This window comes from Felis catus, chromosome X (genome assembly GCF_018350175.1).
Source record: "Felis catus isolate Fca126 chromosome X, F.catus_Fca126_mat1.0, whole genome shotgun sequence".
Taxonomy (NCBI): domain Eukaryota; kingdom Metazoa; phylum Chordata; class Mammalia; order Carnivora; family Felidae; genus Felis; species Felis catus.
This window is the reverse complement of record NC_058386.1, coordinates 5,005,059-5,027,980: the sequence shown is the minus strand read 5'-3', so window position 1 is coordinate 5,027,980 and position 22,922 is coordinate 5,005,059. Positions and strand designations below refer to the sequence as shown.

Below are 22,922 nucleotides of genomic sequence, written 5' to 3'. Positions count from 1 at the left end.
ATTATAATCTGATAAAATGAAAGAGGAAGTTGCCTGGTGGAAAGTAGGGGATCCTTCACAGGGCTGTGAGCAGGGCTCGGCACAGTGAGGTCTGTGGCTGCCGGCCAGATGAACTGTCCACATAATAGCACCTGAGCGGTTTAAACGCTACAACCTGCCATGGGCATCGTATCTTCCTAATTAGAGATAACTCCTCTGAGCAGGACCGTGTTGGCAGACATAAAAGACGATGTGGAGCCCAGCCATCTCACTCGGATTTGAAATGAGGCTCTGGATCCCCCATTGTCTTTGGGTGAATGCAGGGCACCAAAGCAACTGCTTTCTTGCAAAATGTGTAGGGCGACAGAAGGGAAAGAGAAGTGGGACCTGCCCACAGAGAGACACATGTGGGCATCCAGGTACAGCTGGCGATGGGGAATGGAGACAGGGAAGCAACTACATACACCCAGGGGGCCGGGGCAGGGCCAACAGGGATGGAAATGGACATGCTCTCTGCAGGAAAAGGTGCACAGGTATCATGGAGCCCACACCACAGAACAAGGAAGAGGCAGGGCAGGGACTCTGTCATTTGCTAGGTGTTTTACCAGGTGACAGATTAACCTCTTGCGGGCCCAGTTTCCTCATGGACAAAGTGAGGACCCTCATACCTAACTATCAGCATCGCCTGTAGGGTCAGACACAAATCCTCACCACAAATACTGTCCTAGGTAGAAGCAACTTCTTTTTAAGGACACTATTGCGCAGAGAGGGGCCAAGGTGGTGGAGAGGCATGGACATTTTTTTGCATCTCTTGCCTCTGAAATGCAGCCAGATCAACACTACACCATCCTGCACACCTAGAAAACTGATTGAAGGATTAAGACAACAATCTGCACAACCTGAAGAAGAGAATTGAGCAGGTACGCGGCATGGAGAGGTGAAGTGGGGGAGACAGAAGCTGAGGAGGGCAGGGAGAGGTTTTTGCTTGCAGAGACAAGACAGAGATGCAGTTGGGGGGGGGGGCGGAGGGAGAATACAGAGAGCATATATGAAAAGACCCAATGCTAATACAATCCCCAATGGGTAAAAACTCAGAGCTTTCTCCCCTAAGGTCAGGAACAAGACAGGGATGTCTGCTCTTGCCACTGTTATTCAACATAGTATTGGAAGTCTTAGCCTCATCAATGAGATAACACAAAGAAATAAAAGGCATCCAAATCGGCCAGGAGGAAGTCAAACTTTCACTCTTCACAGATGACATGATATTCTATATGGAAAACCCAAAGATTCTACTAAAAAACTGCTAGAACTGATCCATGAATTCAGCAAAGTTGCAGGATATAAAATCAATGCATAGAAATTGATTGCATTCCTATACACCAATAATGAAGCAACAGAAAGAGAAATCAAGGATTGATCCCATTTACAATTGCACTAAAACCCATAAAGTACCTAGGAAAAAATCTAACCAAAGAGGTGACAAATCTATACACTGAAATCTATAGAAAACTTATGCAAGAAATTGAAGAAGACACAAAAAAATGGGAAAAGATTCCATGCTCCTGGATAGGAGGAACAAATATTGTTAAAATGTCAATACTACCCAAAGCAATCTACATATCCCTATCAAAATAACACCAGCATTCTTCACAGAGCTAGAGCAAACAATCCTAAAATTTGTATGGAACCAGAAAAGACACCAAATAGCCAAAGCAATCTTGAAAAAGAAAACCAAAGCAGGAGGCATCACAATCCTGGACTTTAAGATGTATTACAAAGCTGTAATCATCAAGACAGTATGGTACTGGGACCAAAACAGACACTCAGCTCAATGGAACAGAATAGAGAACCCAGAAATGGACCCACAAACATATGGCCAACTGATCTTTGACAAAGCAGGAAAGAATATCCAATGGAAGGAAGACAGTCTCTTCAGGAAGTAGTGCTGGGAACACTGGACAGCGACATGCAGAAGAATGAACCTGGACCACTTTCCTACACTGTACACAAAAATAAACTCAAAATGGATGAAAGACCTAAACATAAGACAGGAAGCCATCAAAATCCTCAAGCAGAAAGCAGGCAAAAACCTCTTTGATCTTGCCCGTGGCAACTTCTTACTTGACACATCTCCAGAGGCAAAGGAAACAAAAGCAAAAATGATCTACTGGGACCTCATCAAAATAAAAAACTTCTGCACAGCAAAGGAAACAATCAGCAAAACTAAAAGGCAACCGACAGAATAGGAGAAGATATTTGCAAATGACATATCAGATAAAGGGTTAGTATCCAAAATCTATAGAGAACTTATCAAACTCAAGACCCAAAAAACAAATAATCCAGTGAAGAAATGGGCCAAAGACATGAAGAGACACTTCTCCAAAGAAGATATCCAGATGGCCAACCAACACATGAAAAAATATTCAACATCACTCATCATCAGGGAAATACAAATCAAAACCACAATGAGATACCACCTCACACCTGTCAGAACGGCTAACATTAACAACTCAGGCAACAACAGGTGTTGGCGAGGATGCGGAGAAACAGGATCTCTTTTGCATTGTTGGTGGGAATGCAAACTGGTGCAGCCACTCTGGAAAACAGTATGGAGGTTCCTCAAAAAACTAAAAATAGAACTACCCTAGGACCCAGCAAATGCACTACTAGGCATTTATCCACGGGATACAGGTGTGCTGTTTCGAAGGGACACACGCACCCCCATGTTTCTAGCAGCACTATCAACAATAGCCAAAGTATGGAAAGAGCCCAAATGTCCATCGATGGATGAATGGATAAAGAAGATGTGGTATATACATACAATGGAATATTTCTCGGCAATCAAAAAGAATGAAATCTTGCCATTTGCAACTATGTGGATGGAACTGGAGGGTATTATGTTAAGCAAAATTAGAGAAAAACAAATATCATGAATTCACTCATATGAGGCATTTAAGATACAAAACACATAAACATACGGGAAGAGAAGCAAAAATAATATAAAAACAAGGAGGTTGGATAAAACATAAGAAACTCTTCAATATGGAGAACAGAGGCTTACTGGAGGGGGTGTGGGAGGGGGGATGGGTTAAATGGGTAAGGGGCTTAAGGAATCTACTCCTGAAATCATTGTTGCACCATGTGCTAACATGGATGTAAATGATAAAAAATAAATAAATTTTAGAAAGTATTTGCCTCAAAAAAAAAAGATAGTACTGCCTGTTTAGTATAAACATGAGAGACTATTAATTTCTTTGTTTCTTTTTTAAATAATAGGTTTCTTTCATGCATTAGTTAATAGCATATAGCCATCCAGGGTGTAGGAACCTATTCTTGGTCTGATTAGTAGTGGACAGTACCAGTAAATTCACTTAATACATTAAAAAACAACTTACGGGGTTGATTTCCAGCTTTGTAACTTACTACCTGCCTGACACCCTATAAATTATTTAAGCTCTCAGACTGTGTACTGCCTCAGCTCCATATAGTAAGTGCCTCACGGGGTCTTGTAAAAATTCAAAAATTGCACATGTAAAAACACCTAGTATGCGCGTATACCTGGTGAATACATATTCTTACATATACATACATATACACTCATACACGTTTATGTGTCCATAACAATAAATATCATTTCACTGCCATTTCTTCGGTCAAAATCTCAGCAAGTAAGACTCTTTTATGCTCTATTTGTCACCGAAAGTGGCCTTCTATTGCTTATCATTTGTGGTGTTTTGTTGTTTTTGTTTAGAAAACATTTTCCAGGGTCACCTGGCTGGCTCAGTCAAAAGACCATGAGATTCTTCATCTTGGGGTCATCCGTTCCAGCCCCATGTTGGGTGTAGAGATTAATTCAGTAAACAAATAAATAAGTAAGTAAGCTGGAAAGGAAAGGGAAGAAAAGGAAAGGAAAAGAAAAAGAAAGGAAAGGAAATGAAAAATAATTCTCCATAGGAGCTCCGTGGACACTGACCCTTGACATAAGCTCCTATCACACCAGGTCATACAGCTGTCCAATTGTTTCAATCCTAAAGGGTTCCACTGCACTTTCCATGTCCCGTTTGTAGGCTCATGTAAGTTTCAGGCCTTCTAAAGGTACAGACAGACACCAACATACAGTATGTGTATCCATCATTTGAACAATACATCTGCTGTGACTGCTATATTCCAAGTTTGAGTTACATCCCATCAATGAAGATACATGTATGTGTGTCCATGGGTTAACATGCTTATTTTCTTATTCACATTCTGTGTTTTGGACATACCCATACCTGATGTTATACTTGTAGAGTCATCTCTGTTTTCTCTCTCTCTCTCTCTCTGTGTGTGTGTGTGTGTGTGTGTGTGTGTGTGTGTGTGTGTGTGTATGATTTGAGCTACAACACGTCATTTGCGTTTCTCTTTGCCTTTTGAACTTGACTCGCTGTTTAGGGTTAACATGAACAGAGAAGGTATTTCTAAAGCTGTTACTGTCCCAGTGTTTCAATTAGTCTACTTTTAAAACCACATTACGACCACCTGTCATGGCCCACATGGTAAGGGTGTCACAGTACAATTCACTTCAATGTTTGTCTGTCCAGGACAGTGTACTCAAGAAATATGACTGAAGTGACACTGTGGTTCTAATGAAGATCACGCCTCAGAGAGAGCACTTCCTAAAGTAATGGCCCCTTTCAGCTACATAAATGTCAAGGCAAGGCAGGGGCCTTCAGTTGGTTACAACTTTACACTTCTGTGAGCTTTTTCTGTACCAGACGCTGATTTAGGTAGCAAAACTCAGTGCATTGGATAGACACTGACAGTCTGCTGACACTCTGGCATAACCATTTCTCTCTTTTTCTTAGATTCGGAATTTTTGCTCAGTGCTCTCACCAAAAAAAGGTCATTGAAAAAGCATGTGGGGAGCCTGGGTGGCTCAGTCGGTTAGGTGTCCGACTTCAGCCCAGGTCATGATCTCACAGTTCGTGCGTTGGAGCCCCGTGTCGGTCTCTGTGCTGACAGCTCAGAGCCTGGAGCCTGTTTCAGGTTCTGTGTCTCCCTCTCTCTCTGTTCCTCCCCTGCTCTCACTCTGTCTCTCTTTCTCTCTCAAAAATAAAGATTAAAAATAATTTTAGTAAAAAAAATAAAATAAATAAAAAGCATGTTCTACATCTCAGTAGGTGAAATGTTTGATTATTGGGTCATGTTTTCTTTCTTTCTCTCTCTCTCTCTCTCTCTCTGTCTTTCTTTTCTGTTTCTCTCTTTTCTTTCTTTCTTTCTTTCTTTCTTTCTTTCTTTCTTTCTTTCTTTCTTTCTTTCTTTCTTTCTTTCTTTCTTTCTTTCTATTTTGCTTTAGCTTTCTTTGGCAGGAATTACCATTACGATATTGCTTCTCAAAGTTTCAGCTTGAAGCAGGAACAATGACTTCAACTGTGGACCTACTGTAGGTGCAGATTAACAGCTCCCACTCCAAACAATGACAGTCTGAAACCTAACAAGGTCACCACGTGATTTTTACATACCTTAAAGCTTGAGAAGCACACAAGCGAGGTATGGCAAGGACAGCTCCGTTTGCAACTTTAGTCCAATGTTTTAAAATTTGGATACACGTTGGGGCACCTGGGTAGCTCAGTTGGTTAAGCATCTAAGTTTTCATTTTGGCTCAGGCTATGATCTCGTGGTTTGTGGGATGAAGACCCACATCTCGCAGTTGGGATTCTCACTCTCCACATCCTCTATCCCCCTCCCCTACTCATGTGTACATGCTCTTTCTCTCTCTCAAAATCAATAAACATAAATAAATAACATAAAAATGGGAAACACATTACAAACTGCATTAAGAGATTTAATAAGAGATTTTGTCACACTGTTCTAGGGAGGCGTTGGGATTTTTTTAAAATGCCCATTGTTTAGGCTAATGTGCAACTGCTAACATTAAGAACTGTTTTAATTAGGGGGTGGCTGGATGGCTCAGGTCATGATCTCACAGTTCGTGGGCTCAAGCCCCGACTCAGACTCTGTGCTGACAGCAACAAGCCTGAAGCCTGCTTCAGATTCTGTGTCTCCCTCTCTCTCTGCCCCTCCCCTGCTCATGCTCTGTCTTTCTCAAAACTAAACATTAAAAAATTTAAAAAAGAACTGTTTTAATTAGTATTGAGAAGAAAATAAAAGAAATCCCTATGATTTGCAAAAAGAAAATATAAAAATTGGTTTGTATGTATATATGTAACCACACTCAAAATTTTTTTACAAAGAACCAAGGATCTGATCTTGGGTGATTAGAATTAAAAATGCAAGCAGTGTAGGGGTGCCTGGTTGACAAAACGTGTGTGACTCTTGATCTCTGGGTTGTGAGTTCAGGCCCCATGTTGGGTGTAGAGATCACTTAAAAATAAAATCTTTCAAAAATCATTGAAAAATGGAAATAGTGTAAAAAAAACATAGATTAGGTGGATTTGAAAATCTATGCAAAGAGGGGTGCCTGGGTGGCTCAGTCAGTTGAGCAACTAACTCTTGATTTGTGCTCATTATGATCTTATGGTCATGGGATCAAGCCCCATGTAGGGCGCCTCTTGAGTGTGGTGCCTGCTTGGGATTCTCTCTCCCTCCCTCCCTCTGCCCCTTGCCCATTTGCGCTCACACATGCTCTCTCTCTCTCTCTCAAAATAAATAAATGATACTTAAAATAAAATCTTTGCAAAGAGAACAGAGACAATATTGTGACAAGCGAAACTTTTAAATACTAAGAATGTTTACTCCTAAGTGCCATACAGGCATCTCAAACTTAGTATCTAAGGATGCGGACTCCTACGCACATCAAGATCTGAAGGATTTTAGATTTTTCCCTCTTTGCAACTCAGTGAGGTGCCTGCCACCATTTCATGGATGTTGGCAGAATACGTGAGATCTTGGGTCAGAGGTGAAGGAAAGATTATTATTCACAACACATCAAGGAGCCGGAGCACTTATCCTGTTTTCATCATTTCCACCTGCCCCAAGGTCTTTAGGGGTGAAGCAAATATGCTAAGATGGGTGTGTACATGTGCTGTGGGTTAGGTTACAGGACAGCAATCCTGAGCTGGAGGAAAATGAATGGTTTATAACAGGAAGTAGACATTGAAAACTACTGTGGTGCTGGTATCTCCCCAGGAAGACATTATTTTTTCTTTGGTTAGAGAGACCATGAGCGGGGGAGAGGGAAAGAGGGAGACAGGGAGACCCAACCAGGCCTGCGCTCAAAGAGGATCCCATCGCAGGGCTTGATCACATGACCCTGAGATGTTGACCTGAGCCGAAATTCAGTTGGTCGCTCAACAAACTGAGCTACGCAGGCACCCCACCAGGAACACATTTCTAAGGGAATAAAAAACAGCATACAGAAGTTGTGGACAATTTGGTTTGCTAGAGTTCTAAGCAATTCCAATAGGTTTGGTCATCTAAATGTAATAACAGAAAAAAAATTAGAGAAAAACTTTGTACTTTTCCATTAGGGCTTCTAACAAAATAATTTGATCTTTGTGTGTATCTAACCAAGCCAGATTTTCAAACAGTAATTCAAAGATCAGTGGGTATTCTTCCATCAATTTCATTAAACCATCTTTATCAGTTGAAGTTTAATAAGTATGCCTTAATATATTAATAAATAGTAAAATGTTAATGCTTATGAATCATAATAAAACACTAATGCTTAAAATCTGTAAAAAAGAAGGCACTGACTACACAATTATCTTCTCACATATGAACTTGTTGATGACATAATTGGAAACAATGAGAATGACACCTGCTATCCATTAAGTGAGAATAATTTGCCAGGCACTCCACTCAGTCTTGTGTGTTAACGTCCCTTTAATAAAACCTTTGTGCCCCACTGTTCGAGCCATCTAATTTCATGCCTCAAGAGGTAGAGGCTTAGAGAGCCTGCCGAGTTCAAAAAGTCACATTAACTGCATCAAACTTCTGAAGGCAGGCACACCCAAGTTATCCACATCCAAACGTGTGCTCATGAGAACATAAATAAGCAATAGGTTAAACGTGGCTCAGATACACATCTGGTGCTATAGACAAAGTACTTGTTTCTGGAAACACATCCAATACTATAGACAAAGAACTTGTTTCCTATTTCTTGCACCTGGGTATGCTTGAAACAATTACATTGAAACCATTATATCTTTACTGTAGATTGAAAACTACTTAAAACAAGACGATACCTGAATTTGTGCCATCTAAGCCTTACAGACAATCACACTCTATCTAAGGTCTCCTGTATCCTAGAAACACATGCACATTCTCGTGGGTTGACTAACTTTATGAAAACAAAAATCTAAAAATGTGCACAATCTCTTTTATTTTTAATTTTTTTAACTTTTTATTTATTTTTGAGACAGCGAGAGACAGAGCATGAACAGGGGAGGGTCAGAGAGAGGGAGACACAGAATCCGAAACAGGCTCCAGGCTCTGAGCCGTCAGCACAGTGCCCGACGTGGGGCTCGAACTCACGGACTGCGAGATCATGACCTGAGCCGAAGTCGGCTGCTTAACCGACTGAACCACCCAGGTGCCCCCACAATCTCTTTTTTAAACAAAAAAGCTTCTTCTCTGTATTTCATTCACATTTCACGTTTTACAGCCACACGTTTTCATGGCTGTATGATCTATCAGTTTACAAAACATTTTTTACTCATTTATTCACTAGCACGGAGTTGTTTTTAACTCTCCTTTTTCATTCTTTTGGGTTATTTCCAAATATGTGTTCATTTAAAACATTTAAACAAATATGTGTTTATTTTAAAACAGTATTAGAGGGGCGCCTGGGTGGCGCAGTCGGTTAAGCGTCCGACTTCAGCCAGGTCACGATCTCGCGGTCCGTGAGTTCGAGCCTCGCGTCGGGCTCTGGGCTGATGGCTCAGAGCCTGGAGCCTGTTTCCGATTCTGTGTCTCCCTCTCTCTCTGCCCCTCGCCCGTTCATGCTCTGTCTCTCTCTGTCCCAAAAATAAATAAACGTTGAAAAAAAAATTTTTTTTTAAAGTTAAAAAAAAAATAAAAAATAAAAAAAATAAAACAGTATTAGACAGTAAAGTACTTATCCATTTTTATGCCCATTTTAAATGTTTTCATCACATGGCCATTCAGAAATTTTGAAGCAACAATGTGCGACTATAGAATTTTCATTATCCACTCAATGGCATAGTGCTACTATCATTATTTTATCCCCCACCCCACTCCACGTTGATTAAAGTAGAATCATGTTTTGGCTGGGTATAACTGGTCATGAGGAGCATAGCCCTCGCAGGCGAACTCAAAATCTGCTGATGCGCTGTTCAGCAACAGCTGGTGGCAAAGGAAAATCTGTAAAGCAGGGCTGAGAAGAAAAGAAAGAAAGAGAGAAAGAAAGAGAAAGAAAGAAAGAAAGAAAGAAAGAAAGAAAGAAAGAAAGAAAGAAAGAAAGAAGAAAGAAAGAAAGAAAGAAAGAAAGAAAGAAAGAAAGAAAGAAAGAAAGAAAGAAAAAAGAAAGAAAGAAAAAAGAAAGAAAGAAAGAAAGAAAGAAAGAAAGAAAAAAGAAAGAAAGAAAGAAAGAAAGAAAAAAGAAAGAAAGAAAAAAGAAAGAAAGAAAGAAAGAAAGAAAGAAAGAAAGAAAGAAAGAAAGAAAGAAAGAAAGAGGAGAAAGCTCTACAGAACAAAAACAGGAGGCACTCCTCCATGATCGGCCATTTTCCTCACACCGCTCTGTTCAGCTCCTTTCGTTCCTGTCTTCCAACAAGAACCCACACAAACTCTTGAGTCTTTTCCAGTTACATAAACTCTCTAGGGGAAATCTGATTTACTCTCCGCTAGGAATGGATTCTGCCCCAATTCCGACACTCGAGCCACGTATCTTCTCCCACCTGACCTGCTGACCAAAGCAGGGACTGCCCAATTGGCGGGACTTGGGAGTTATGGAGAATTCTCAGACAAGAGAGGAACGTGCTTTGAAGACCTGATATTCATGGATAGGGCCTGGGGGGGTCTGGGAAAAATGCACATTCTGATCCTGTAGGCCCATCACTCTGCATGCCTAACAAGCTGTCACGGGATTATGCCCGTTTGGAGACAAGACTTTGAGCCACGAAGGAATAGGCCTCTGATTCTCCAAGTTGGCTGCATATTGGAATCCCCCAGGGTGGTTTAACATAGCGCTTTAAAAATCTTGAAATTGAGAATTCCAGCTCTTCTCAACATGGGCAAATTTTCCCTCCCCGGTGTCTACAGACATTTTCAGTTATCACAACGCAGACGAGGGTTGATTGGTTACCTGTATGGAAAAGGTAGAGGCCAGAGATGCTGTGTAATGCGTTGCACAGCACAGGACAAGTCCCCTGAGAAAGCACTGCCCAGCCCCAATGTCAATGGTTGCAACGTTGTGAAACCTTTGGGGAACTCCTACTCCAGATCATGTCTGCTACATGTGCTATTTATTGTCACAAAATTAATTCTGAACAACTTCACTGATGGATGACTGGCTAATGTATGATGAAACATGTTAACCAAGCAACTGGTGTGAATAGTTGCCTTTTTGAAACTGGGAAATGGATTCTGTGTTTAGCTCTATTGTCAAAGACAGTAGGACGGGAGAGCAGATGTCGGCCCGAGTTGGCGAATTTTGGAGTGTTGGCCCTTGAAACCGTTCGTTAATTGAAACCATGAATCCTGCAGGGCAGATTTTTCAGAATGATTCACTGTGCTGTGATGCTTTCAAAAATCAAATTCCTTAAGAAAGAGCTTCTGTGTGTTTTATCACGTTATTCTTTGCATGGTGCACTGTAGCTAAGTACTTTATAAACAGAGTGTTTTATGACCGACTTGAAAAGTAAACTATCCTACATCCGCAGGACGAAATTGGAGGGTGGCTCGTACCATTGAATCAAAGAGATAAACTTGGCAGTCTTCAGAAACTAGAGGTGCATGCTTCTCAGAGAACCACTCGGGAAGGGCGTTTTATGAATTTTATTTCATGCAGTAGCTTATCTTGTATTTTCTGTATGTCCTTTGGAGCTCTGCAAAAATTCTTCACAGAAGGGAAAAAACAAGAAGAAAAATCTCAGTGGGCATTTTTACTGCAGCACAGAAACCAGATATATGTATCAAACAAATGAAGAGAAAGCAAATTTGTCAGCAGAACTCCAGAAGCGAAGAATCCAAAGACTGGAAAATAATAATTATCAGGAAGTTTTATAGAGTTTCAAAAAAAAATGACATTAATGAAACAGCCTTCAGTGCTGATTCAAACTGTTTACTCATAATTCCACCTGAGTAAAAATGTATATGAAGAAGCCAATAACCATCACTTATTTTCTATCAACTTAAAAAAATTTTTTTAATGTTTATTTTTTTTTCAACGTTTTTATTTATTTTTGGGACAGAGACAGACAGAGCATGAACGGGGGAGGGGCAGAGAGAGAGGGAGACACAGAATGGGAAACAGGCTCCAGGCTCTGAGCCATCAGCCCAGAGCCCGACGCGGGGCTCCGACTCACGGACCGAGAGATCGTGACCTGGCTGAAGTCGGACGCTTAACCGACTGCGCCACCCAGGCGCCCCAAATGTTTATTTATTTTTGAGAGAGAGAGACAGAGTGTGAGCGGGGGAGGGCCAGAGAGAGGGAGACACGGAATCGGAAGCAGGCTCCAGGCTCTGAGCTGTCAGCACAGAGTCCGGCGCGGGGCTCGAACCACAAACCGTGAGAACATGACCTGAGCCGAAGTTGGATGCCAAACCGACTGAGCCACCCAGGCGCCCCTGACCATCAGCTTTTGATGAGTCTGTGTATATATGTGTATGTGTGTGTGCATGAGTGTATGCACACATACCTTACAGGATGGAATTATGAACGCAGATCTCAGGGGGAGGATTTGTGACCTATCAAATAGTTCAAGATCATTCTACATACACAAAAATCCAGCTGTTTTATTCTGCCGCCTTACTATATGAAAAAGAGAAAGACAAAGAAAAGAAATAAAAGTCAAGAATAGAGGGTATCGTGAACACTCTATCATTCCCAACTGTTGAATTGATCAATAGTCAGCACTGATTGGTACATATTGAAAAGCGTTAGGTCAGTACAAAGACTGAGACTCCAAACGAGCATATTTAAATACTTCTAGAAATAGTCTGTCTATAGAACAGATTCAGGGGTGCCCTACTGGCTCCGTTGGTTGAGTGTCTGACTTCGGCTCAGGTCATGATCTCGCGGTCCATGAGTCCAAGCACCATGACACTCTGCACTGACAGCTGGGAGCCTGGAGCCTGCTTCAGATTCTGTCTCTGCCTCTCTCTGCCCCTCCCCTGCTCACACTCTCTCTCTCTCTGTCTCAAAAATAAACATTTAAAAAATAACAAAAACAGATTCAGACCTTCAAGTACTTCTATTGTTTTCTTCTGCCTAAGAAATAAGTTATAGTCTAGTCTTGCCACATTTAAAAATGTTGCCAGTGCACTAGAATGGGGCCTCAGATTTTCCATAAGACCTCCAAGCTGTTCCTCCAAGCAAGGGGTGCCCCAGTCGCCAAGACCAAATTAAAGAACCCCTTAGCCAAACCTAACACGAGGAGCATCGCGGTGGTGGCTGGTGCTAACATTCCACTTTTGCAATTAGACACATCAGCGAAGGACCTGATGCCACATGGTTTGGATAGAGCAGCACTTTTGGCTTTGAAGCATCAGACCAACGCCCCAAAGGAAGCCGCTGATAGGGTCATCTTTGGCACAGTTACATGGGAAGTGAAAACCGGCAGTGTGTCTGGAGAGGCTGGGCTCCGAGCTGGCTTCTCAGACAAGACTCCTGCTCCCACGGTCACCATGCCTTTCATCTCTGCCAACCAACCATAACTACAGGTATTGGATTGATTGCTTCTGGGCAGTGTGATGTGGTCATGAAGTTACTGCCTGACGTCCCTGTTCACCACTCAAGGAAAGTAAGGAAAATGATGCTTGGTCTCAATAAGGACAAGATTCTGGGTCAGTTTGAATTTCCTATCATCCAAGCTCCCCGCACTGGTGGAGTTCTGCACTGGTGAGACCATGGACCACTCTGCAGATGGGCTGGCCACCGCTTCTGCAGTTTCCTGACTGGACCAGGGTGAGGACGTGCTGTACTTGCACAGCCCGGCCAAGAAGGCACGGGATGAAGGACTCCTAGCTGATATTGTCCCCTTCAGACTACCGGGAAAAGATACAGTTCTCAAAGATCAGGGCATTCAGCTACAAATTCTTCTTTCCTGACTGGTGGTGCTTCAGAGACGCTGATGACGGCAGAGGAAAAAATCTCTGGCCAAGATGTTATAAACTGAAGGCATATTTGAGAGATTTTGTGCATGTGCCTCAGGATGCAAAAGATCCACTTTTACTTGGGTCAACATATGCTCCATAAGCTCCGGAAAAGGCAGTATTAACAACGTATGATACTGATGTCTTTGAGTCTCAGGAAGCGTTCTCAGGTCAGATGTTGGCTGACTTTAAAGTCACAGATTGGCTTTTGCAAAATACTTGGGAAGAAACACCAAGGTTGGATTACCTCCTCTGGTGAAGATTAACAACTGGGATGGAGGGCTGTCCCTCCATTTGGAACCACCGGCTGCCGGTTGGTCATGGCAGCTGCCAACAGATTATGGAAGGATGGAGACCAGTATTGCTTACTGGCTGCCTGTATAACTGGAGGGCAGGGTCATGCTTTGCTAGTGGGAGCTTATCCAAATTAATAGAGACAGAGGAGGTGACCTGGAGTTTCTGTGCAACAGTTGCACTAGGCGATGCCATTTCGATGCATCACCAAATGCCATCTGCAGTTCCTAGCTCCTCGTAGGAAAATACAATTTGTGGCCACTTGTTAAATTCTTTGCAGTTAAGCCTTGCTAGTGTTCCAAGTCTCCCAGCAATCTTGGCTCACTGCTCTTTGAGGGATTTCTTAGTCAGCAGATTCTGATACAATGATACCTTTAAATTTTTAGTTTTAGGGGTGTCTGGGTGCCAAAGGCTTAAAGTTAAGCCACCAACTCTTGGTTTGGGTTCAGGTGATGATCTCACAGTACGTGAGTTTGATCCCCACATTGGGCTCTGCACTGGCAGCTGTGGAGGCTGCTGGGGATCTTCCCTCTCCCTCTCCATCTGCTGCTCCCCTGCTCAGTCTGTCTCTCTCAAAATAAATAAGTAAACATTAAAAGAAATAAAAATAAAATTTTACTTTTATATTTATTTTAAAGAGAGTGGGGGAGAGGGGCAGAAAGAGAATCAATAGGTTGCATGCTCAGTGTGGAGCCCTATGGGGGCTTGATCTCAGAACTGTGAGATCATGACCAGAGACCAAATTAAGAGTTGGACGCTCAATTGTCTGAGTTTGCCACGTGCCCCTACACAGTGACACATTAATGCAATTGTTTTTGGTTTTTCCGTTTTCATTAAAGACTAAATGAGTGGTTGCAATTTCGGGAAGAGGTTACCTGAAATTTAGAACCATCCTTGTAACATTTGAAAATTATATACCTTCCTATTTGTCACGTAAAGATAAGGGTTTCCTATAAAATAGAAACCAATGTGCCTAAAGAAACTTACGAAAAGATAATTCAGAGTTTAAATGTCACTAAAAACGTACAGTAAATATTTAGGCATATAAGTACCATGTAAATCTTAATCAAGTGAAAAAGCATTGAAGAAAAATGAAAGAAATTATATACTGTGTTTCATTTTTTCTTATATAAAAAAAAGTTTAGGGTATCGGTAAATTCCCGAAGTCTATGATGGGGATTTGTGAGTCATTAATATTTACTGAGATGCTGTGAAAACTTTTTAAAAAGTTTTTCAAGGTTTTTATTTATTTACTTTGAGAGAGAAAGAGAAAGAGAGAGGGAGAGGGAGAGGGAGAGGGAAAGGGAGAGGGAGAAGGAGAAGGGGAGAGGGAGGGAGAGAGAGAGAGAGAGAGAGAGAGAGAGAGAGAGAGAGAGAGAGAGAGAGAATCCCAAGCAGATTCCATGTTGTCAGTGCAGAGCCTGATGTGAGGCTTGAACTCATGAACTGCAAGACCATGACCTGAACCAAAACGAAAAGTTGGACTGAGCAACGTGGGTGCCCCCAAAGCGATACTCCTGATGAATAGCACGATGCCTTTCTCAGTGGAGGTGATCAATAAAAGTGAACGCATGATTCACGTTTCAAGAGAATGTTCTGAAGGTCTAGGTTGTAGTTGAAGGGTGACAGATTCGATGTAGGAGAGGGACCCATTAGTCTAGAGCACCTTTGTTCCATTGACTAGGTGAGCACATATTTACCTTCCACTATTCAGTTCACCTTCAGATTTTCATTAGCCACAATTTCTGCAGCTACCTCCTCACTACTCAGCAGCTGGAGGAACATGCCTGGATCCATGCCAGTGTGTGATAAAAAATAATTAATGCTTACTTATTTAATTGGAGAGTGAGAGAGTACGTAAGCATGTGCACCAGTTGGGGGAAAGGCAGAGAGACAGAGAGAGGGAGAGAGAGAATCCCAAGAAGGCTCCACGCTGTCAGCATGGAGCCTGACGCAGGGCTCGATCCCAAAACCATGAGATCATGACCTGAGCCGAAATCAAGAGTTGGATGCTTAATCGACTGAGCCCCGCAGGTATTCTGTGTTGGAAACCTTTTTACATTCACTGCACATTTCACAGGAACACACTGAAATAAGGTAGAATCTGTAGAGAAAGAAAGTGAGACATGAATGTTCTTTGCGGGAGGACCACACAGCCAAGATTGGAATCAGGGTCTCAAGCCAAAATGGAGGGTCTTCTGTCTCTTCCAGGAGAGGGCTGCCCAGACTCATTCGGAAGCACATTTTGAGCGGAAACCTGGAATGCTCTCCGGAGCGTTTCAGCCAATGTACTGATAGTGCAGATTGACTAAATAAGGGGTAACAGCCAATATGGATGGAGGAGGTCACCGAGACAATTGGATGAGTTAAACCACAGCCAACTCCCAAATGCGACACTGTCCTTGTGCCCACATTTGGATTTGTGATTCTCCTCAGCCCTCTGACTGCATTCCCTCGGGGGTAGAGCTTTGCAGTGGGGACTTTTCTAACGATAGGGAGCTAACCAGGATGTCCTGCTGGGTGTGGGAAAGACCCACTGTATTAACATCACTTTACCAGTGTGTCCAATGTTGAGGAATGTCACCAGCATTGAACAGGCAGGAAAAGATGTGTGGAGAATCGGAGTGAGTCACACACAATGCCAGACACAGAATCATAGCGTCATGAGATTCAGGAAAGGAGGGGAAGGATTCTGGAGGAAACAAGGGTTCCCCAAACATATATTGGCTCCTGGGCTTTGGCCACCCCTTGTTAATGATGAGCATTGATCCTGCCATCCTTCCATGTGGTAGTGGGACTTCTCAGCAGTGAGAAATGTGACAACGCATTCTAGAAATGGACAGTGACAAACTCTGTAAATCAAATCACCCCGGTGCATATTTTTATACTGTGTGCTTTTCTGACACTAATAATACAGGTGCTACTCATAGGCACACATTTTGGACCTCTGTAACTTTAGAGGTTTTTTTCTATTCATAATTACCAAATATTTATTGATTATTTAATACTACACAATATGTCACATTAATAAAATACATGTATGTATATTCTGGACACATTTTAGTCACTTTTATCTTAAAAGGATCCTTTTATTTTTATTTAGTTATTTATTTTTACATTTATTGATTGTTGGCAGACAGAGAGAGACCGAGCATGAGCAGGGGAGGGGCAGAGGGAGACACGGAATCAGAAGCAGGCTCCAGGCTCCCAGCTGTCAGCACAGAGCCCGACGCGGGGCTCGAACCCACCAACCATGAGATCAAGACCTGAGCCAAAGTCAGACGCTTAACCAACTGAGCCACCCAGGCGCCCCTTAAAAGGATCCTTTTAATAAATATAATTGATTGCTTCTCACGTGTTTCAAAGGACTTTCAAGCCTTGATTGATCGACAATTAACTGTGTAAGGCTAAACAGATGTCCTTTATTGAAACATGAGACATAAGTCCTTTAAACTTTGAATTTTCAAGCTCTGTAGAGTTCACTGTCATGCGTTAAACTGCTTTCTTTTTTTTTATTTTAAAAAGATTTTTTTTCAACGTTTATTTATTTTTGGGACAGAGAGAGACAGAGCATGAACGGGGGAGGGGCAGAGAGAGAGGGAGACACAGAGTCGGAAACAGGCTCCAGGCTCTGAGCCATCAGCCCAGAGCCTGACGCGGGGCTCGAATTCACCGACCGCGAGATCGTGACCTGGCTGAAGTCGGACGCTTAACCGACTGTGCCACCCAAGCGCCCCTAAACTGCTTTCTTTAGACTGATCAGGCTAAAGGTGAGCCAGGATGTTTGAGTAACTTAGGTGTACAAGGACAAGGAGACATTAGCATGTGGGCTCAATTCCAGGTCAGCATCGGTACATCCTCAAGAGTCCATAGATCCAAATATTGGTTTTCAGCTGCAGCCCCAACAAGAGAAGATGCATGGCAGGAGGTGGGGACTGGGATTCGTCATTATTCTGAGGGTGTGGCTGTTCTCAGGGCGTGGCTATTGTCCGGACATGGCAACAGAGCTGTGTGCACTGGAAAATTCTGCAGCCTTAAGACTGAATCTGAGGTCACTTGCCTTGCGAATACAGGGCAACATCACATGCGGCAAGAACAGGCAGGAAGTAAAATCGAGTGGTAAAGACCCAAGAACACAAGCCTTGTCAGCCCTACGAATCAGTGATGGCTGGTGTTGGCCTTGGCCAGCCACAAGGAAGTAGGTACAGGGAGGACTGAAAAGGAGCAAATGGAGAGATCCCAGGGAGGATGCCAGCCCCTTCCCTCAGTGTAGACACAGGCTTTATGTGCACACAAGACATTTTCTGTAGGTATTATTTCATCTGAAGCTGTGAGGCTGACCCTGACATTCAGAAGATCACAACACAAACCTGACACTGAATAGATGTGAAGGAAGTTGTCATATACCATTTGTTGGAGGGGAATATAAACAACACGTTAATGCAGCAGGCTGACGTTCCGATTTTGCATGGATGTCCTCACATGAGATGCAAGTCTTCTGTGCTCGTCAGAATCAGCATCTGTTGCGTTTCTCCCATCAGTACAACTGCATGTTCCGAAAGAAGCATTTGTGCAGAATGTGACTTTGCTGCCAACTTCCCCAGATGTATACGGAGAAGAAATACTCAAAGAGCACCCACGATTCAGGAGCATCGCAGCTATCTGTAGGTCACTCCGTGTTTCAATTCCTCTTTCATTAAATTTAGTAAAAAGTCAAAACCTGTGTATTTCCCAAAGGAAGGATTCATGCATATACACCAAAGGCAAAAGAAAGAACCAGTATTGTGAAAAAACTAAACTACGTGACTCTGTGATATAACTTATTTTCACTAATATGGGTAAGTGTTGCTACACTTTAAGTGATTTTCACTATCCTGAAGTCAAGGTTTGACTTAACGCCTTCCTCTGGCCATCATTGTATGAGTTAACAATCACGGCCACCAGGCATCTGCTGTCAGTGGGAGGAAGTGAGTGCCAGAAATTAAGTAGGTGTTTGTTCAAAACATGAAATCATAAGGTTTAAGTTAAATTGAGAGCACAGCAAGGGATTGGTTTTCCTGACTGTGACAGAAATGAACACCTCATGCCATCATCCACTAATAATGTACCATAGTAAAATGTTATTACAACTAAGAATCCTTTTCATGAGCAACCTGTTGATGTTTTCAGAAAACAAACAGACAAAACCACATCGTTATTTTTTTCCTTCATATCCCCCATAGGTGTAATAAAAATCTCAAAAAGATGAAAGATGGTAACAGTAGCAAGAGGGAAAAAATCTATTCTAAAAATTTATCTCAATTTTTATTAGCACTCGGGGAATGGGAAGGAGAAAAAAGAGCAGGTGAATTTCTCAAACGCACCCGTCACTTTTTCATCTGAGAGTATTCCTTTCCTTCCACATCGGCATCAGTATTCCGAAGTTTAGACCAGGACCTATAGTCCCTACACAACAATACAAATTCGTTAAGTATAGTATATATGATTTGAAGCATGCTTCCCCTGATTGCTGAGGCCTCAGTAATTATTTTTTAAAATTTAAAAAATTTTTTTACATTTGTTTATTTCTGAGAAACAGAGTGAGACAAAGCGTGAGCGGGGGAGGGGCAGAGAGAGAAGGAGACATTGAATCTGAAGCAGGCTCCAGGCTCTGAGCAAGAGGTGAGCACAGAGACTGATGCGGGGCTTGAACCCACAAACTGTGAGATCATGACCTGAGCCAAAGTCGGACGCTCAACCGACTGACCCACCCAGGCGCCCTGAGGCCTCAGTAATTATTAAGTAACGCTCAATATCTGACAGGGTACCACACTTGAAAGACCAGTTTCTTCTTTGAGACACCTGACCTCCTGACCCACCACAACAGGCAGTGGTTGGGGTCACCACCAGCCTCAAGCTTCAGAACTCCTTACTTCAAGGTTTCTAGGGAAGAACACGGCCCGAATTACTATGTGTGTTTCAAAGAAAAAAAAAGATTTAACAACGCAATCCCTAAGCTCACTTTTAGCCATCCAGTTGAAACAGGATTTCAGTAGGTTTATGATGTCCCTTATCCCTACTCTTAGAAAAGCTACAGAGAATAAAGAAAAGTGTTGGTGATCTAATCAAGGAAAAGGCTGAATTTAATCACACGCGTTGCACAAAAGTAACGGTTACTTCAAAATCTTGCAAACGCAAGCCTCCCATAGCATGAGAACTCTTCTCCTATACGTTAAGATGCATTGCCTGTGTAAAAACAACAAAACAAAGCAAAAACAGAAACAGAAAAGTAACACTCTTTATAGGGAACCTACACACTTTTCATGTAAACTGCCAATGAATCCATATGGCTGGCTATTTAAGAAGGGTACCTTGTGAATTTTCGACACCCTCAGATCTGGTGGATAATTTTATATTGTATCTTCTGTGTTTATGCTGTGAAAGCAGGTACAGCATAAAGTGAACAGCTCACATTCTCACCCATTAAGTCCAGAGAGTGAAAGGGATCTGGAAACGGGTTTCCATTTCTAAAGAAACAATGGCTTGGCTTAACTGAGCTTGATCAAGTAACCAAATCCAAATTCGCAATATTCTATGAAAAGTAAGTTCCATAGCACTGTTAGAATCTTTTTACATGATTAGGTTTAAACATCCTATCATTTCAAACATCTTCTCACATCTTAAAATACTGGAATTAATGGCCAAAGAGAGCAAGAGAAATATAAAGAAGAAAAATAAAATGAAAAAAAAAAAAAAAGCCTAAGCAGAAATAGGTATAACAAACATTATACCAAAGGAAATTTAAAATATTGGTGTAGGTAGAATTCAATATCGCGCATATATACATATCAGTCTATATAATTGTGGGGAATAAGCTTAGGAATTCCCTGAGCTTGCACCAATGGGTTAACAAGGCATAAAGAATTAGAAAGCACAGGATGCTCACACACAAGTCTGGGTAAAAAGATGAGGTAAACAAGATTAGGTAAACAAAGGCCCTCAGTATACTACAAATGTATAGGAATAAGACATCTCAGGATGAACAAGATTAGGTATTCAGGACAGAAACACCCAGGCGTCCCTAACTAAGACCAACTTAGTACAATAGCAGAAAGCTGTTTTCACAGGAAGGAAGGACCCAAATAGGTAAATAGGTAAAGCAGGGCAGAAGTTGCCCTAAGTGGAGCTAATTAGCAAAAGAAAGGTGCCTTGTTGACCCTGAGGTAGGATGCTCAGTCTTTCTTGTTCCCTAGGCTAGTTTAGGTAAACAGACTTGGTGCCTCATGTCTGCTGTAAACAACCTTCCACCTACCAACCCCAAACCCTAACACTACATATCTTAAAAACCCCATTTTCCCAAGGCCCATGAGTTAACGTTCACAGTTTCATTGTCTCTTTGTGCATGCTCATCATGCTTGTAAGCCTTCTTATCCTAATAAAAATGGAGCAAGGAACCTTACTCAGGACTCTTGCCTCTTCCCGGACATTGGCCTCTATCTCATTTGAATCCTGCGTCCGCTCTCTTGCTGGACAAGAGAGAACTCCACACCCAGAGTCTCTGATATATAATCATATCGTATACATGTTCAAACATGATACGTATTATTGTGTATATAATATACATGATCTAGATACAAATATCTGTATGCATATACAAAACATACATATGTGTAATATATGTGCTATTTTATACATGCATGTAATATATACATACATACATCTATAGCAGAGGTTCTATCATGTATGGAGCATTATTTCATTTATGAGGGAACATGTACTAAAGAAAACAATTCCAAGTTTCTCAATTTAATGAATCTCCTTTTAATTAGATCCCACCTTTACAAAAACCAAGGTGGTGTCATTATAATTCTTGGCTAGAAACGGCATTGGTATCACCTGGAAATGTGGGGCAGTGTAAAGATGAACAAATAAAAGAAGTCCCAACGTCAAGGGTACTTCCCATACCTGAAATCCACAATTTCCCTCTGCGGCCCCGAGTTACCTTCTGATCCCACTGATGACAGAACATGTACAGAAAAAAATTCAGACATAAACTCATACTACTGACTAGGAGATTATGCGACATCGGTGTGGGATGGCTTTGCTCAATGACTCTTGCTTACTCATTGAGAACTTCTTGAACTGTAATTTCCCCCTAAGACTGGCTGAAATCAAAAACGTTTCCCTTCAGCACACCCATATTAATAACAATGCTATCGCTCATTATTGACATCTCATTGATTAAGAAAGGCAAAGGGAAGCACCATGGGGAAAAATTCTCAAAATTTGCCTCATCATTCCAGAAGGGGAAAAAAAAAAATCTCATTAACTACATGATTAAATGTGCACGATCTACTAAAAAGGGTTCCACAATAAAAATGGTCTGAAATATGGACCTTTAAATACAGAATAATCATTATTCTGTGATCGGGATCTCAAATTCTCTTGTGTGCAAGAATGTCTGAAGAATGATATCACAACCAGGCAACAATGAGAAAATCCAGGCGAAATGAAGTCTGGGAGAAGTCATGTTCCCAAATGTAAGTCATCCATACCTTAATCATCATTCCACATTTCCTAGAGGTGAGTTGCATGGTTTTTACACTTGATCTCCTTTTCTTTTCTTTTTTTTTTTTTTCAACGTTTATTTATTTTTGGGACAGAGAGAGACAGAGCATGAACGGGGGAGGGGCAGAGAGAGAGGGAGACACAGAATCGGAAACAGGCTCCAGGCTCCGAGCCATCAGCCCAGAGCCTGACGCGGGGCTCGAACTCACGGACTGTGAGATCGTGACCCGGCTGAAGTCGGACGCTTAACCGACTGCGCCACCCAGGCGCCCCTTGATCTCCTTTTCTAAATACAATCTTATTTCCATTTAAAATGCGAGTAAGATGAAGTCAAAAGTATTTGAAATTTCTAATGTTATTATTATTACTATTTAAAAATGTTTTTAATGCTTATTTATTTTTGAGGGAGAAAGAGAGACAGAGCATGAGTGGGGCAGGGGCAGACAGAGAGGAACACAAAGAATCCGAAACCGGCTCTAGGCTCTGAGCTGTCAGCCCAGAGTTTGACACTCACAAGCTGTGAAATCCTGACCTGAGCCCAAGTGGGACGCCCAACCGACTGAGCCACCCAGGCGTCCCTAACGTTATTATTATTTTTTTTTAACAGACTCAATTAAAGTGCCTAATGTCAAATCCTTTGTGGATGTAATCTTTTTATGCTTTTTTATTACAAGACCAAAGACCTGTGATACGATTTAAAAACCTATCCTTTGCAGTAGAAAATATTGGGTATTAAAAATGATTATGCTGTTTTTAAAACTTGATAGAAATGGCTATATTTATTTGCATAAAATGAATGCCTTTTGTCTTTGTATTTGAGAAAG

At 41.8% G+C, this 22,922-nt stretch overlaps 1 pseudogene; it reads left to right on the top strand.

Moving 5' to 3' along the window:
- Nucleotides 1-13,688, top strand: part of LOC101083240 — a 60,176-nt pseudogene extending 46,488 nt beyond the window's left edge.
- Nucleotides 13,689-22,922: the final 9,234 nt, after the last annotated feature.